General features: G+C 39.4%; 1 long non-coding RNA gene across 1 annotated transcript in view; it reads left to right on the forward strand.

Annotated features, from left to right (window-relative positions):
* Positions 1 to 12279: 12279 nt before the first annotated feature.
* Positions 12280 to 13313, forward strand: part of LOC139742488 (uncharacterized) — a 91266-nt gene continuing 90232 nt past the window's right edge. Inside the window, exon 1 of the long non-coding RNA XR_011711706.1 lies at positions 12280 to 12439. This is a non-coding gene — a long non-coding RNA (uncharacterized lncRNA). The remainder of the gene's footprint in view (positions 12440 to 13313) is intronic.

Raw genomic sequence — 13313 nt, forward strand, 5'->3', positions numbered from 1 at the left:
GGATTTTTGGAGGAGACTTGAGGACTTTCCTGTACGTGAATGAGTGTTAATACCGTATGTGTAATGATGTGATTTGCGTGTGATGTGACTGTAGAACCAAAGATCGTACACTTCAGAGTACGATCTTTGGTAGAACTCACTGGCTGGTGATAAAGCACACTGGCAATTAAGTGGCCGAATTCTGGTAGATGACCGAATGCACATTATGTTTACCCCGACTTTGTACTTAGGCGTGGGTCTGCCGCCTTTGACGGCCCCTCTCTAGTTGTTTGTTTGTTTGTTTGTTTGTTTGTTTGTTTGTTTGTTTGTGTACAAGATAACAAGAGAACGGGTAAACGGATTTGCACGAAATGTTCAGGGGATGTTTGGATAATGGAAGGAAAGAATCGATTAGATTTTGGTGATAATCAGTTGACCCTTGCAAATTCTGTGTGACCTTGAAGTTTTGACCCCATGGTATATTCTAGTAGTGACCACTCCGAAAATTTTCCGTTTCTCACTTTGCGATTTTCCGCTACCATACGAAAACATAAACTCCCAAACGATCCGACTTCGCTGCTCAAATGTTCGTAAGAATTCCGAAATTTACGTTTAGGCCTATTTGAGGGACTATGTCCTTCTAGATTTATGTGCGACGTTCGTTCTCCGTCGTCACAAACTGGCCCGTATTTTGATGATTTTTCAAATTAACATTGATTGTTTTTTTCGTTGGAGGAGCATTTGCTCGGTCGCAGTCACACTGCACGATATGCGCGCTCAATGTCAATGCGTGTGCAAGGCCGCTGACAATGCATCGCGCTCTACACTGTTGGTGCAAAATAGCATCGGGGACGTTGCGGCGCTCGTTAGTGACCGAATGCTGGTGCAGTAGACATTTGCATTCAACCCTTGCATTGAATAATTCCCGTAGACACTAATCATAGGGGTAATTGCCCGGGGGGTACGTAAATTTTGTTTTTCTTTTGCGCTTTTGTGGATACCATCAAAGATCGTACACTCATTACGACCTTTGATATCATCACACTCTCCTCGGCACTGTCGGCTAGCGCCAGCCGTGTTGCCATTACAGTTTCCATTCGCCACACACACCGCACCCGTGTACCCGCGCGTACGCACTATACACAGTCACAGTTTCAGATGGCAACACGGCTGTCTGTCTTTTATTGAATAAAAAGTGTATTTCTTGATGTGTCATTGAGATGGCAACACGGCTGTCTCTTAATGAAGTAAAGTGCATTTCTATATGTGTCATTGAGATGGCAACACGGCTGTCTCCTATGCTATGGAATAAAGTGCATTTCTATCTGTTAAATATAGATGGCAACACGGCTGTCGATCTCTTATGAAGTAAAGTGCATAGTGTCGTTGAGGTGGCAACACGGCTGGTTGCATGCTGAGCTGAGCTGGTGATTCTTAAAATTATCTGCAAACATTATGAAAGAAGAGATTGATGAAAATCAGGTCATTGGGAATGGGTATACCGTGTTATTTGGAATTTTCTAATCGTTTTCATATCAAGTCGACCCCAATGACGATTGCTACAGCTACGGCTACGCTGATGATCACCGTTCTTCAGTGGTATTTAATCAGTCAGTCTACCGCGCGCACACATGCCGCGCACTTCCTTAACGGACCAATGAACGGATGGCAACACGGCTGGCGCTAGCCGACAGTCTCTCGGCTTGCTATAATCAAAATATCCCGCAAAAAAACGGCGTATTTCTCGATTTTTAGCGCTTTTTCGGCGACCCGTCGCGTAGACAATACTCTTAAAACTGGACTTAATTCGCGTGCGCTTGGAAAAGTTCCGATTCTGCACTTTTGACGGTGGAATTTGGGATATTCGATGGATTTTTGGAGGAGACTAAAGGACTTTCCTATTGTGAATGAGTGTTACCGTATGTGAAATGATGTGACTTTGCGTGTGATGTGACTGTAGAACCAAAGATCGTACACCTCAGTGTACGATCTTTGGTAGAACTCACTGGCTGGTGATAAAGCACACTGGCAATTAAGTGACCGAATTCTGGTAGATGACCGAATGCACATTATGTTTACCCCGACTTTGTACTTCAGGCGTGGGTCTGCCGCCTTTGACGGCCCCTCTCTAGTTTGTTTTTGTATTTTTTTGTATTTGTTTTGTTTTGTTTTTTCCTCCTAGTGCAAAAAAAAAAAGAAGAAAAAAAAAGAGCAATTATTTAGCGTCCGGCGTTCAGGCCGCTCGCAGACTGAAGCGTTTGTTTGTTTGTTTGTTTGTTTTGTTTTGTTTTGTTTTTTTTTTGGGGGGGGGGGGAGGTTGTTGTTGTTTTTTAGGTTCTGAAGGGGGTGCGTTCGCACCCAGCGCACCCCCCCCCCCCCCTGGTGACGCCCGTGTGACCTCCCTCTTCCCAAGGAAGATGTCCACATGGTGGTAATTACTTTTCGCCGTCTTTTCTGATAAAGGATGAGTGGTACATACTAACAAAGACACGGGAATAAAAATTGCGCATACATGTATATTGATAAAATACTAATCAAAATTACTCGAGTTCATATGTCTTTGTTTGTTGGCTTGTTTGTTTGTTTTTATATCTGCATTCAATCAGATGCAATTTGAATGCAAACTTCAAAAAGCACAAAGACAAAGAATAACAAGTGCAGTGAAATAAATCGATAACAGTACATAAATAGATACACATAGGTGATTGCATTGAGCAATGTAGATACACAGAAACATAAAATAAGATATACAGTATTTTTCAGTAAACAACAGAGATCATTGAATGCAGGAGACCACCATCATAAGCGAGTAAGCTTGAAATGGATGGAGGCCTCATAAAATGACTATCCAACGACATAACTCTCTTGGAGGAAGGTGATCAGGTGAGTGCAGTGCAGTTGCAGGTGAGAGTGCAAGATGCAGTTGAAGGAAGAAAATAGAGATTGACAATAAGATGACAATCTATACTATAAATATTTGTGAGCTCAATTGGTTTGGAGAATATAATTGTATCAAATATCGTTTTGATTGATTGATTGATTTTATTTCCGCAAAATAAAAATATGTACATCACTTCTTATCGAGGGGTCCAGAAGAAAACACACTCGGTATATCTGAAATTAACATGCAAACTTGTATCAACAAAAACTACACTAAACAGATTTAAAATAACATCCTCTACTACCCTACAGTTATACAAACACTATTACCATGATCAGGCGCGCCGGAAGCAGTTTTGGATTGGGGGGGGGGGGGGGGGGGGCAAACATTGGAGGGGGCTCAAGATTAGACCATGCATATGTTACACAATATACACATACACACACACACACACACACACACGCACACATATCTATTATATATATATATATATATATATATATATATATATATGTAAAGTGGCGTACGGTGGGTCGAAACATGGGGGGGGGGAGCCATAAACAGAGACTCCAACTCTCCCGTTTTCGACGGGAGATCTCCCGCCGAAAGCCCATTTTTGCACAATCTCCCGTTCTCCCGTTTGAGATTTGATTTCTCCCGCCCTGGCTCTGTGTCTCCCGGTGGAAAGGATTTCTTACTTATTTCTATCGTATGTTGAAAAAATAAGCCTTAGATAGCACCAGACTTGCCAGAGAACATCTAGAATCCTAGGAACTTCGCGCTCCGCACACATCAACTTGGAGTCTCCTGTTTGCTAGGGGTTTCGGGCGCATTACGGAATGTGATACATTCAACAACGCAGTCATTGAGGAACATTGTAAGTTTTCCTTACATGGATTATGGAATGACGGTGTGAAACGATCGACAAATTATATACTGTCAGCAACATAAGGTGAATGGCATAACAATAAAATGCGAGCGAGCGAAGCGAGCGAGCTTGAAAATTTTGATATTCTACAGTTCCAAAACTGGTGTTTTAATTGTAGCTATATATTTCGCTTTGGAAATAAATGGGGGCGCATCGGGCGCAACTACTGGCAATCATTGGCAGCAACATTAGGAGAATGGCATAACGATTCAATGCGAGCGAGCGAAGCGAGCAAGCTTGAAAATTTTGACATTCTACAGTCCCAAAACTGGGGTTTGTAGCTATATCTTTCACTTTGGAAATTAATGGGCGGCGCATCGGGCGCAACTGCTGGCAATCACTGGCCGCAACATTACGAGAATGGCATAATGATTCAATGCGAGCGAGCAAAGCGAGCGAGCTTGAGAATTTTGACATTTACAGTCCAAAAACTCCCGTTTGTAGCTATATCTTTCGCTTTGGAAATTAAGGGGGGGGGGCCATCGGGCGCAACTGCTGGCAATTACTGGCAGCAACGTTAGGAGAGTGGCATAACGATTCAATGCGAGCGAGCGAAGCGAGCGAGCTTGAAAATTTTGACATTAAGTATTTTTACAGTCCCAAAACTCCCGTTTGTAGCTGTATTTATCTTTCGCTTTGGAAGTTAAGGGGTGGAAGTTAAGGGGTGGGAGCATCGGGCGCAACTACTGGCAATTACTGTCAGCAATATTAGGAGAATGGCATAACGATTCAATGCGAGCGAGCGAAGCGAGCGAGCTTGAAAATTTTGACATTCTAGAGTCCAACAACTGCCGTCGTAGCTATGTTTTTCGCTTTAGAAATTACGGGGGAGGCGCACCGGGCTCAACTGCTGGATGCGAGCGAGCGAAGCGAGCGAGCTTGAAAGTGTTGACATTTTACAGTCCAAAAGCTGCCGTTTGTAGCCATATTTTTTCCCCTTTTATTCATATATATACATATTTATTTTGTTTTCTTTGTTTATTCATTTATTCTTCTTCTTCTTATCATTATTATTATTATTTTTTTTTTGGGGGGGGCTTTTTTTTTTTTGGGGGGGGGGGGGCAAAAATGCGTTTTGCCCCCCACTTTTTGGATTGGGGGGGGGGGCGGCCGCCTCCCCTGCCCCCCCACTTCCGGCGCCTATGACCATGATGGCAATAAGCCAAATCAAGGAATTTAACAAATGTGTACATCTACGCTTCAATGAAATAGAAGAAGAAGAAAAAAAAATGCATCTACAAATATACTCAAATTAAAAATTTGATACTATTATATAAACACGATCCTCTATAACTAAAAGACTTACGGCAGTATTGAGTTTTGGGTTTTGGAAGAACAAGAGTACCAACAGAACGAAGATTATATGGCGTATCGGAAAATCTAAACATCTCTTTTAAATACGGTGGAGAAATATTATTTATAGCCTTAAATGTCATGGAATACAAATGATCTTTGCGCCGGGATTCTAATGTTTGAAGGTTCATCAGTGTATGAATTTCTTGATTTGAGACATATTTATAAGGGTTCACTCGAAGAATTATTCTCAGTGCCCTATTTTGTAATTTTTGTGATCTATCTGTGCGTTTTACCGCCGATGATCCATAAATAATATCGGCATAATCAAATAATGGGAGAATGAAAATTGTATATATCGATTTCAAAGTTGAAGTATTTACATAACTGCGTAAACGGCCCAGAAATTTCACCATTTTAACAATATTCTTACACATTGTATCTATATGTATATCCCATTTCAACTGTTGATCAATCATGACACCGAGGTATTTCACAACATCCTTCTGTTCTATTCTATTTCCAGAAATAAATAATTTTAATTTATTACATTTACTTAAATTATAACGAGAACCCAGTAACATACATACTGTTTTTTTCACAATTTACACTAATCTTATTTACACACATCCATTCATATATGTTCTGCAGGTCAGAATTCAATACACACTCTATTTCATTTACACTTTTCCCCGAACAATACAACACTGTGTCATCTGCATACAAATTTACTTTACATCGTTCAATATAGTCAACCAAATCATTGACTGTAGTATTCACAAAATTTTTAACACTTGTATGAAACAAGAAACGGCAGAAACGAGATGGTTACTCTATTAAAGTGCTTCATAATGAACAATAACGCCGTATTGCTTGTATTTAAATTTTCTGAACTCGGTAAACAAGAGATAGGGAAAGAAGGAACCAAGAAATGTTCTTTGTTAATTAAATAAATGACCACTTTACTCAGTTGACTATGGCAAATGGGGTCGATGAAATAACGTCAAGTTACATAGTTGCATTAGCACAATACTTGGTAGGATGAATGAAATTGTCATTAGTAAAAATTAATGATGTACTCGATTTTCCTTGTTATGTATGCATAAGACAGTATAATCCAAAAGGATAACAAGAATAACAAGTCTTGCATTAATAATTCTTGCCGTATCTGGAAATCGTCTCCTGGAAAAATGTTTTTGAATCTTTCAAAAGAAAAGTGAAAGGACAAGTTGCTAAACATGCACAACAAAGGTACTGATAATGATTACAGAAGGCCCGTAAGTAGGATTTTTATGGGGTGGGGGATGGGGTCAGAGTTAGAAAAAGTCGACCACTTCCAGTTTTAATCACCTGACAGGGAGAAAAATAAAAGCTCCCGTGCCATTCTTTTTTTTTGTTTCATTTCTTTTGCCGGGTTTCATCGACTGACAAGCAAGAAAAAAAAAGAAAAAAAAAAAGAAAATTGAAGAAATATAAAAAAGGCTTCAGCTCAATTCTATGCTGCCATGCAGTACAAGCCCAATTTCATGTTTTTTTATATATTTCAAACTGGAGAGGAGGATTCTGCGATTCATTTTTTCATTTTATTTCCTTTTGTTTATATTTTGACTGCTGGCAAAGGGGCGGGGGACCTCGAACCCCCTCCCCTATAGTTACCCTGGTAGGGTAAATTTAAAAAAAAAAAGATGCGTGACTTTGCTTCTTTTCTTTGTCAACTACGCGACGGGTACATGTTTTTTTTTTCTTGAATCTTTGCTTAGAGATATGATTTTTCGCCAATCCGATTGCAGCTTATACGTTCCCTATATATGGGGTTTTAATCTCAGCACTGCTCTTCCCCATAGCAACTGCATTAACTTCAACGAGAAGGAAGAACAAAAAATGTTGATGTCTTAAACATATAACTTTGAAACATACATCACTATAATCATTATTATCATCATTGTTATCATGTAGGCCTGATCTATGATGGTATACTCAGTAATAGTTAAAATTACATTTCTTTCATGCACATGTATTTTTGTTACCTTTTCTTCATTCAAAATGTGTTTTTCTTCACTTTGAGATCATCAACGATATTACGACACAAATTTGTGTTAATTTTCTCCGTTAAAAATAGTCACGTAGTAGTAAGTCACCATATTGATTTATGATAACCGAAGATAAATATAATTGAAAAGACGTATTTCCCTACGGAATTCCTTCAACTATAGTTCTCGAACAATTAAATGTTATTTTTATCCACTCACATTCTCTAAAATATCCTTTTTCAATGACATGAATTGATGAAACTTACGTTACCAAAACTAGAAACTTACGTTACTATATTAATGCAGAGACCTGACCCAATAGTTTTGAAGTAGAGATCTGCGTAATCTCTAATTTTATTAGCTATTCATTGAATTTTCTTAAAACAATGTCAAATTCATTGTTTATACCTGGAATATGACATCATTAAAGCCAAGTTGAACATCGACGCCCACCAAACGATTTTTTTTAAAGATACTATGATTATGTCCCCTTTTACTGCATCCTCCTAACAAACAAGAACATACAGCTGTAAATGAATTTGATATGTTTTAACGGAGAAACTCATCAACATCATAACTGCAGCAATTAAATTGTCTCAAATTAAATGGGCTTTTCTGTGGATTGTCTGTTGTTAACATGACAACATCTTGAAACTTACGTTACCAAAATTTGAAACATACGTTACTTAATAAATTGAGTGATTTATTTCAAAAGAATAAACCTGTACAGCAAAGTAATAACTGGATTTTTACAGTGGAATCTACTGACTTAATAAACACACAATAAACAGAAGTAGAGCATGATTCTATGAAAAACAACAACACGTTTCCAACAATCAAATACTTACTCAGTTTTTCAACACATCATGTAAAGGTATTGTGCGCGCTGCCAATGCTCAAGATGCCAGTGAAAGAAGTTGCTGAGCTATCCCATGACCTCAAATCGACGGCACAGATTCGAGAAATGTACATTTAGGTGGTAATTAATGGTGTAATGAAGCTTTCTGTCATTTGGCGGTAACGTAAGTTACATCACGTATGTTACACTTATCGTATAATCGTATAAGTTAGCAACATAATAATGAACCACCCATGGGTATGACGACAATCTACTCCATTAGTCGCAACTCTAGAACAATCATTCAGAGCCATGCACCTTCATACTTTTTACAAAGATGGTAACGTATACTTCTCTTAAATCTACCTTTTTAAAATCTGTATTTGTGAGATTAGCAATCACATGTCTTTTGAAGCTGAGTGATGAAATATTTTTTAACATAAACTTAGACCCCTTTTGGCAGTCCAAGCAAGTACCCTGTGAGGGATAAACCTGAAATACCCTCTCAGGGCTATTCAGCGGCTCAACGAAGCGTTGCGATCGTTATCTCTATTCTCATTGCCGGTCGTTCCTATTTATAACTGGAAATTCTGCGGATTTTGCTGGCTCGTGCGAGCGCTGCACGCTCGCCGTGAGCTGGGTGGCCTTGTACACCCACGAAGTCGCAGCGTCACATACCAGCCGGGGAGATACTACCAAGGAGGTACGTCCTTGATACTACACACATTCTTCACATCCACCAAGTATTGTAGTAACCCGCGCTAAGATGGTTTTAACAATTTGCACAAATCGAAAACTACACTAAGTGCACATAGTCGTTGCAGGATGATAACACGAAAAATAAACAAAATACAAAGTCCCCCCCCCCAAACTCACGTACGCACACAAGCACAAGCACCCACAGCAAAAACAACAAGGGTGACAATCAAAAGTAAAAACAAAACGAAAACTGGCATCATTCAGAACGTGTTGAATTCGAGTATCAAGATACAGTTGTGACTTGTATCTTGAGAAGAACGTATAACCATTTTTTCCTATTCAAATCATGTTCATGATGTATTAATAATTAAATCTGTATTTAATAGTCACATCCAGTATCAAACCACGTATTACTCTGTGACTGAGAAAACAGTCATCTGCAGTGTGAACATATTAATATATACACATCTATAATAAAGAGTAAGAACATCTTCTATAGACGATCAAACGCAATTTCAAAACCCAGTTTTGGCAACTGAATGGCCGGATTTCGTTCTCCTACCTGCCCGTGGCCGGTACACTTGCCGAACTGTAACTGGTAAAGACGATGGTACATGTATCACACATCTCCTCAACTGGAACTACAGCTGTATTTTCAGTTATGATTCTATCACAGTCCCAAGTAGATATAACACAAAACTCCATCTTAGTCTTCAAAAAATGCTATCGATGCAGTCATGGCAGCGTATATTCCATACCATCAGGGAGGTGGAAAGAGAATTGAATAATTATGCCTAGTTAGTGCACAGGGATAGACTGTATTGTGCTGTAATGGTCTCAGTGGCAGCTGACTGGTATCGAGGAAACCCGACTAAGGAATTAAGATAAAAACACAAAAACAACATCACTCCCCCACCCCTACCGAAGAACCTTGGATGGTATGTGTTTGTGTTTCATAGTGATTTTCCACAGCAGACACTCTGCCGATGAGCGAGACTGCCTTTTCAATGTCACAGCACTTTCCCAAGATCGACGCAGGGACGTGATCAATGCACATTTGATTTTTCTGATAAACTGCGTTGATACCATCTTTTAATGTCCCCTGAAGATCATACTATAAAGATGTAAGCATCGATTTCATCCTACATAATGTATTTCCAAAATTTACAGTTGTGATTACATGTATCAAATGTGAGATGAGTGGTTCCTTCGTACAGCATCGAACGTTAGCCCACGAAAGCGGCAACCAAGCGAGCAAGCCGAGCCAGAGAGCAATACGATCACTATTCCACGTGGGCTAACTGCACGGAGGCACGCGGTGTGTGCGCGTTTTTCTCTGTTTCAGTAGCGATAGCCTGACAAACTCAGGCCGGATTGAATGAGGCTAAGTGGACAAAATTTTCGAACATGTTGTGCTATGACAGAGAGCGTGTGAATTTTGCTCCCCGCGGATTATCCTGCAAAAGGGTCTATGAAAGGAAAGACTAATAATCTTCACTCTGAGGGAAAACGAGCGCAAGCCGCGGGGAGCAAAATACACCGTATGTGTTTAAACACACGCATGTCGAAGCGATTTTGTCGGTTCCCATAGACTTTACACGTGAAGGCGATTCGCTTGGCACTGAGCCAAGTTCGGCGAGCTCGCTCGGTCCTCCCGTTTTATCCTCTATAGGGTATTTCGGCGTTATCCTTCACAGGGTAGTTGCTTGGACTGTTTGGTCAGAAAAACAATACAATTGTGTAGTACTCACTGTAATAGCATAACCAAGTTTGCAGTACAAAGATGGTAACGTATGTTTCAGCAGATCTGGCGACACATTTCCATCAGTTATTTTGTTGCTAAAGAATTGTTAGCTTAAAAAGTTGTGTTAGATTTTCATAGAACCTTAAGCCTCTTTTCTGAAACTGTGAGTAAGCTTCCTCTTTATGCTCATATTTTCCCACAAAGTTGAGAAAACATAAAAAAATCATCGTTGGCGACATGCACTTTTAAGCCTGTTGGCCGAACTTAACCCTCCACCAATGGCTTAGTGGTATAATCTCGCCTTCAAAATGATTTCAGTTTTTGTTTATATGTCCCTTGGCATCACATAAAATCACAGGAGCATTTTGAAAGAGCTTTTTATCTCTCCTAGGTGAGTAGGAACATAAGCGACACGATTTTTGACCAATTGCGCCGAAATAGTGGTTTTGGGCCTTCTGGTTACGACCTCGCATCTGTCAATCATTGCTAAAGTGCTGATATATTTAACAAATATGTTGGAATGCACCTTCCCCTCGACTCAGCATAACTTGCATGTTTCTGTGATGTTATGTGAGTAACAAAAGACATGGCGAGGGAACATGCAAGTATAGGCCTATAGCCTGTAACGCTCGGTCTCGGGGAGGGTGCATTCCGATGTCGTTTGTTAATCATATCAGTTCTTTTTGCGAGATACCAAGAAAACACTTATGATATAGTACAGAGCATACCATTTTAAGAGGAATTCAAAGTTTATTTGATGAAAATTGGCTTTGGAATGACTGAAACATATCCAAAAACAAAGTAAAACAAAGCGATCGTAATAAAATGTGGGTCTCACACTTTATTAGAATCGCTCTTTTTTGGATATCTCAGCCATTTCAATTAATTTTCATCAAATAAACGTTGAATTCCTCATAGAATTACATGCTCTTTCATATTTCATAAGAGGTTTCTCATTATCTCACCAAAAAAACGTTAGAAACCTGAAATTAGGCCTCAACCAAAACTATACAATCCCTTTAAGCAATGACTGACAGATGAAGTCACAACCAGGGGGGTGTTTCACAAAGTCGAACTTAGGCCCTAATTTAAGATTGACTAAAAATTATGGTATGTGACTGCATGGTTTCCCTGTTCAATTTCATTAGCCTAATCAACACCCACTTCAAATTATCATTAATTAATGTTTACAATTACAGAATAATTTCAATGTTATTTATTTCATCTTGTTGTATCAATTGCTACATGAAAAAAGTCTCCAAAATCTTCATTTTCATTAGAAAGTTGGGCAACATTGAAGACGCACACAGCATACCATTATATTTAGTCAATCTTAAATCTTAAGTTCGACTTAAATTCTTAGTGAAACCCCCCCCCCCCCATCTTGATTTGGAAGGTTTTCGTAGGCGTACCCAAGTAATCTGAAGAAAAAATACGAGAGAAATTATTTTAAAAAGAAAATATATGGATTGTTTTTAGATATTCATTTCACCGCAGAAGTGATGTTGATGTTAAATGGTAAAACAAATCAACATGCATTCTTTTGTACGTCATAAAACCTTTAAAAGTTATTGATATCAAAAACATACTACATGTAGGCCTAGTATACGAGTTATGTTTACGTTTCTAGAACGGCATGGACCAAAATATATAGAGTACATGTACTAATTAGGCAATGTTAAGGAGGAAACCTGCTCGCGTGACGTGTAACTACTGTACCTCCTTCTTGCACAGACGCTTCCACTTTCACTCCATTTCAAGGAGTCTGCATGTACGTGAATACAGCACGAGTAGTTGAACGGGAGGCCTACGCGGTAGATTGTGTGGGTTAGCCACACGCAGCGCTGGTGGGAGTGCCCCATCTAGACTTCCAGTACCGTATGTACAAGAGCGGAGCATTGCCAGCCAGATGTGTACTCTGTGTGCTCCCGGCGATAGTACTTATAAACTACTACATTAATTCATTTAGTACTAATGTTAGACTAGGAAGAACCCAGAAGACGTTAACAACAGTTTATGTCGATTTCATATCGATTGCACCGTTTGGGTAAGTAGTTGTATCCCCTTGATAAGACTAGAGTCACGCAGTTCACACCTTGTTTTTCTTTCTTTCTTTTGCTCTCTACTTCTTGCCAAAGCCGCCGAGTTTCATTCGCTCGTAACGTATTCAATTGCAGAGTCGGACGTGTAGAGGTGCCGAGGGTGCGTACTAAAAGTTATCGACGACTTTCGCACACTGTAGAACAAGAGTACCACAAATGTACAAAATAAATGCGTAGAATTGCAAAGTTCTACGTAGCAGAACTTTTGAGGGTGTATTCATCCATTGACCGTACCGTACATTTACTTGTTCATCGTATCACAGCTAGCAGCCATGCAGGGATAGACCACAGAGAGTTCTGTGGGATAGACCGACCGCAGCCCGGAAAGTATAGAAAAGTGACAGGTTCGATTCCCGCTGGTTCCTTTTTTCCGACATGTTTGTTAGAACTGTAACGTTAGAATCTTAGATGATCGTACAGAGAGGGAGACAAATTGTAGAAAACTCAAACTCCATGGATACATGTAGATCTAGGATGCCTAGATCTATCTATGTTATTTGATGGAGGTTATAATAATTGGCTGGAAATTTCCTGAGTGCAAGAGATTAAAAGGAATCCAAACACAAAGAGCAATGTGGATTGAGTAAAACTAAAAGCAGCAACATAAGTAGAACACGTCTGTGAAAGTTTGAGGAAACTTGGACAATTGATGCAAAAGTCATGAATTTTTAAAGTTTAGGTGTTGGAACTGCTGGATTAGGAGACTACTAGAGGTTATGACGTATGTGTGGACAACAATAATTATAAAGAAAATATATTAAAAGAAAATTCCACAAAAATTCACGTTTCTAGCATGATGAAAGAGCACTTGACTAACCG

This window comes from Diadema antillarum, unplaced genomic scaffold (genome assembly GCF_040938485.1).
Source record: "Diadema antillarum isolate AM-2024a unplaced genomic scaffold, OU_Dant_1.0 seq00001003_RagTag, whole genome shotgun sequence".
In the NCBI taxonomy this organism is placed as follows: domain Eukaryota; kingdom Metazoa; phylum Echinodermata; class Echinoidea; order Diadematoida; family Diadematidae; genus Diadema; species Diadema antillarum.